This window comes from Rutidosis leptorrhynchoides, chromosome 2 (assembly GCF_046630445.1).
Source record: "Rutidosis leptorrhynchoides isolate AG116_Rl617_1_P2 chromosome 2, CSIRO_AGI_Rlap_v1, whole genome shotgun sequence".
Lineage (NCBI taxonomy): Eukaryota > Viridiplantae > Streptophyta > Magnoliopsida > Asterales > Asteraceae > Rutidosis > Rutidosis leptorrhynchoides.
Window position 1 is genome coordinate 16,610,585 of NC_092334.1, and position 5,478 is coordinate 16,616,062.

Below are 5,478 nucleotides of genomic sequence, written 5' to 3' on the forward strand. Positions count from 1 at the left end.
GCCGCTTTTGCTTCTATAAATACCTAACGCTACGTTAACTATGAATATACAACCCAGAAGGCCCCTTCCAACGCGCGAGCCGATCCGAATCTCGTTTAAGCAAAATTAATTAGTTTTCATACGTGTAACCGAATGTAACCTCTTTGATCGGTTAACAAGAGTTATGGGTTCGCGCGTTGCTGCTAAATTTCTTTCCGCGATTTTTACATCGATCATATTATTGTTCTATCAATTTATGTTTGCATCATTCATGCAGCAACCCATTAAAAAATGAAAGACATAAGAAATAAACACCACATTATCAAACCTCATAAAACTTAAACCTGATATCAGAAGTAATAAATCCACATTATCAAACATTTACGACTACACAATGAAGATAACATAAAACTGTCAGAGAATAAGGTATACTTTAAAAAAGTTAAATCGTTTCCGAATAAGTTGATATGAATCTATTAATCGAAGCGATTGAACCTCTGGTGCCTTCAATATTCCTCAATCCCTTTATGTATATCGTACCACAAGCCAGTAGCCCGCCTGCATTTCCAGTGAGAGGCCAAGTTCGTGACCACCTAGTTAAATAACTCGTGATTTCACGGGTTTTTTAAATGATTATGCAACAAGTTGACATAATCATTAATTTGAAGCCAAAAGTTACCTTGAACAGTAGCAAGTTAACAAAGGTCTTCTTTATCATCATCAATATCTTCAATGTAACTAAAAAAACAGATTTGTTTAGTATATGAAGTGGATAGATATCTCATCATCACGATCTCGTTTATTTCCGGAGCTTTGATGTTGAAAGACTAAAACTTACAAATGATATGTTTAGAAGACTGCAATTTGCTATTCTACTTGAACAAACTAACGATCAATCAACACCTATTTCAATACAAACAACAAACAAAGTTTCCAAATTTTAATAATCAAACTTAACGGCAGTTTGGATTTATGCTAGAAGTATCTTGCATATACCATGTATAATTAACATTAAATACAACTAAATTGAGCTTCCCTCATATCTTCAAAAGCAACATAACAAAGGCAACATTGATTGGAAAATAACCAAAAAGGAAAATGAGGTGCATTTTTAAAGGTTAAAACTTACTTGTTACTCCTCGTCAATTCTGAAAACCTGTGCTATTCGTATGTGAAAGGATAACACTTCTCCTGCACATCCCAACAATGAACATCAAATATAACTAAAATGAGTAACATATAGATAATTAGATAATGATAAATTAAAAAAACAAACTCTCACATAATTACTTTTGTACCGTTAAGCGCAGTTTTCCCTGTATCTTTTACATTAGCGTAGCAAAGGGAAGATTGATTAAAAAAAAAATTCAAAAAGAAATATGAGGCTAAGAGTTATGTACAAAGTGAAGGAAAAAAGCACGGTTCGCCATGATTGCAACATTTGTTAAGACAATAGTTTGCAACAAACAAATAAATAAATAAAAAACAAATAAAGAAAGAAAAAAAAAGGAAAGAAAAAAAACAGAATGCATCTTAGCACATAAAATGCAGCTCGTCAAATTGTATCTCTCAACACTTTGCATTATATAGAAATATTAACACAGTTGCCCTATACACCCATCTATACTTATTCCTTATGCCTATATAATGTGAAGAAAATGAAGTCATTGTAAACCTCCAACGCTCGGGTGTGAAACGGGTCAAACCCAATTACCCAAATAAGTATCACTTTAGCTTATATAATCATATATTTGCATATACATATATCACCAAAATATAATATACATTTATATTTTCTAGATATCATACATGATTACCATAAAAAATTAGCTTACCATCACAAAAATGCATGGTCCAAATAAGGTAAAACATAACAGCCTTGCAGGTTCATTACAACTAATTCTACCAGCCCTGTGGAATACAATATTCCTAAACTTTGAAGTAGATTATTACTGTATCACAACTATTCATAAATAATTGAAAGTAAATCAAGAGTTTGCACACAATTGGAAAATGCAAAACACAACTTAAACTTAAAGCTTTAAATTACGTGGAAGAACCAAACCCGATCGTATTATGCATAAACTCTACTGAAAAAAATCACAAAGGCGAACTAAAAAATAACCAAGCAACTGACTGGAAGAAACCAAAATTAAAAAAAATACTACACCTCAGGCGATGAGAGGTCGGTTGAAATCACAGGAAAACCTGCACGAAAGTACAAACAAACAGCAAAAAGTTAAAAAAAAAAAAAAAAGACCCCAAAAAAATTGTTACTATGCAAAAAAAATGAACAATTATGAGAACAAATTGAAAAGATTCATATATATATATATATATATATATATATATATATATATAGCTAGAGCTAAACATTTTAAACAAATTTTAACATAAAATAATTTTTTTTAACTAATGCATAATAAGTGAAAGAGACATACATTGACGGAGATAATTGTGTCAAACGGTACAAATCGGATCAAATCTTGAATTAAAACATACATTTACAGAAAATTTAAAAAGAACAAAACAAAATACATATAACTAACAATACAACTATCAAATAAATTTCCGATCTAAATTTCAAATTAAATAAAAGTATTCATGTATGATAGGAAAAAAACAACATAAAATTCTAGCTGCGTTTAAACAACTTGAACTAAAGAGTACCTAATGAAATGCAAGTTCCCTATTTGAAATAACAAAATTAGTGGTTGTCCAGCACCATGTTTCTGCAATCACATCCGAAAACATCAACTTAGAAAACACAACATAATCAAAATATTAATTCAAGGATAATTACCTGCTTTGAAGTGTGGTGCATTTTCAGTCCCAAAGATCCATAACATCTGTAGCACAAAATTGCGGTATATCTTTACAAAAAACTAATTAAAGTAAAATTAAAAAGTAGCCAATTGGACATCCATATCCATACTCAACCTCCTACAATATCATTGCTAAATTACATCGATACAAATAATAACTTTGATTTATCAATAAAAGTTAAAGAATAAATTCAATTGGAAGAAACTTACATTTCAATAAATAATTTGGGGATGATAGGCTTACAAATTTAGGGTTTCAATTTCAGCATCCATAGAAATCGATTTAAACCCTAAAATTAAAAAAAATGAACAAATCAAGGGTATAAGAAAGTTAAAAGAAAGAATCGAACAATTGAAAAGAAAAGCACACAAATTGAAAACGCGTTTCATACCTCTTTAACATACGTACCCAAAAAAATTAGGGTTCCTGGCGATTTTGCAATATAATCGATTGAAGATCGGAAGAAGATAAATGGATGAAATCTGATGATGCGATAATGAAGACGTGTAGGAGCTGTTGGTGGAAGGTGATATGGTGCCTCAAAGTATGGTGGAAGACATGGAAGTGGAAGACATGGAAGTGTCTGTACGTTACCTTAGTCAAATAAATAAAGATGAAGGGAAAAATTTGTATGGCTGAGAAGTAACCGTATTAATTTTAATTTTGTGTTTTTTTTTTTAAATACCAAAATATGTGAGAAGTGGTGAATAGTATACCTTTGTGAGAAGGAGGGTGCCACGTGGACCAACCAGAGTGCATCAGACCCACTTGTATCTAGTAGTAGGATAATTGATTTTGAGCAATATTTTATTATTTTTGAGCAATCTTTTACAAAAATAAGGATATATTTTAATATATTTAATATTTAATTCAGTTTAATAATAAAATGACACATTTGATTAATTAAATCAACAAAATTACACGTAAGATTATTTAATTAACTTTAATTGAGAAAATTACACGTGGAATTTACAGCACGTGTTTTATAATAATGTATAGATAGATAGATAGAATTATAATTCCACTTAAAATGTATGACATTATACACTTCTTTGGTTTTAATTTTATGTTTTGTCCTAACTTATAACACTGTTGATTATATGAGAACGTTCTTAAGCACCGAGCCTTTTGCAGAATGGTATGTGATACTCGAATAAGAATCCCGAGTCCCGGGTTAGAGTCTCATCAGAGGTTTTATCTCTCTCGAAAAGAAATCTTATATTCCGAGTTCGAGTTGACGAGTTTCTCCTCTGGCAAGTGTTGTGGATATGAACGGATGAATGGTCTCCAACATCGCGTTCGAACCTTTGTCAGTGACTACTAACATGTTGGTCTAAAAATATACATGACAACGTTCTTGATTGTATGAGTTGAAGAGGGGGTATTACAGTGTACATCGTCACACTTTCAAGAAGTGTTAATTGATCTAGTCTTGTTGCCGAGTATAACAAATCAATTAAATTTGTTATGAATGAGAGTTGTCGGATAAACCACCCGATATTTATAATTATGACGTGAAGGTAGCTATCAAATATGAACTCTAGTTGTCCAAACTTCTTGGAATTGCAATGAAAAAAAAAAAAGAAGGATATTTGGACCATTTCATTGTGTGTAATTTTGTTTTATTCTATTTGATATAATATTATTTATATTTATATTTATATTATAGTAAATAATTTGGAACAATCATCGACCACCCCACATTGTATAATATTGTTGCTTAAAAAAATATTGACAACAAATCTATATAGTCATAAAAAGCTCTAAAATGATGATGTCATCATTAAGTTAATTACTCTTTAATTTTCATAATGATGATATCATAATTATATATTAATTTAATTAAAAAATAATACGAAATCTTTTAGAAAAGGAAATACTAATCTCTCTTAAATTGTAATTAAAATTTTCTAAAAAATTTTAAAAGGTATTTATTATTGCAAATAATTATTAGTATTATTAAAAATATAAATACTCAACTTTGATCGAACTTTATTATTATTATTTACTTTTAATATAATAATTATAATTATAATTATTATACTATTAATATTCAAATATGGATTTTTTTTACGAAATTAATTACGTTACATATGTATGCGAAAATACATGTCTCTATATATTTATAAAAACAACGACAAGTTTCTTAGTCAAACGGGTCATTAAAATAATGGTGATGATACGTACACAACCAATTTTATTATATACACAACCAATCATGCTTTATATGTTGTACAGTACAATACTATAAAGCATAAATAGTTGTGTACATAACAAAATTGGTTGTGTACATATCAATTCCCTTAAAATAAATGACTTTAGCATTTACATTCACTTAATACCTAAAACATATCATTAAATTATTTCGCTTAAGCAAACACGTGATTTCAAGGTCATTTCACTAGTAAATTAAATAATCTTTAAGAGAAAAGGGTTTGCGTGTACATACAACATCTAAAGTTGTTAAATCACATCTCGATTTTCTTATATAATATACAGTTAAAGGTTCAAATCCCATTATCAGCCTACTTAAAAAATAGTGAGAAACATTTACAGATTAACCCAATTAAATTGCAAACATCCGAGTTCATGACATCAGAATGGTCAAGAAAAATAGTGAAAATGTTTAAGAGGAATTGTTTCCATTTAAAGCTTCTATTTCTAAGTTCATGA

At 29.4% G+C, this 5,478-nt stretch overlaps 1 long non-coding RNA gene across 6 annotated transcripts; it reads right to left on the bottom strand.

Annotated features, from left to right (window-relative positions):
• Positions 1 to 298: 298 nt before the first annotated feature.
• Positions 299 to 3,432, bottom strand: LOC139890597 (uncharacterized). Of its 6 annotated transcripts, none has more exons than XR_011773395.1 (9): positions 3,197 to 3,431; positions 3,015 to 3,094; positions 2,783 to 2,828; positions 2,650 to 2,711; positions 1,278 to 2,187; positions 1,109 to 1,170; positions 818 to 882; positions 659 to 717; positions 299 to 537 (listed from the first exon to the last, which is right to left on the bottom strand). It is a non-coding gene; the product is annotated as an uncharacterized lncRNA (long non-coding RNA). The 6 variants fall into 6 exon arrangements; XR_011773392.1 differs by having other exon boundaries at positions 1,270 to 2,187; positions 3,197 to 3,430; XR_011773391.1 differs by having other exon boundaries at positions 1,262 to 2,187; positions 3,197 to 3,430.
• Between the last annotated feature and the right edge of the window lie 2,046 nt (positions 3,433 to 5,478).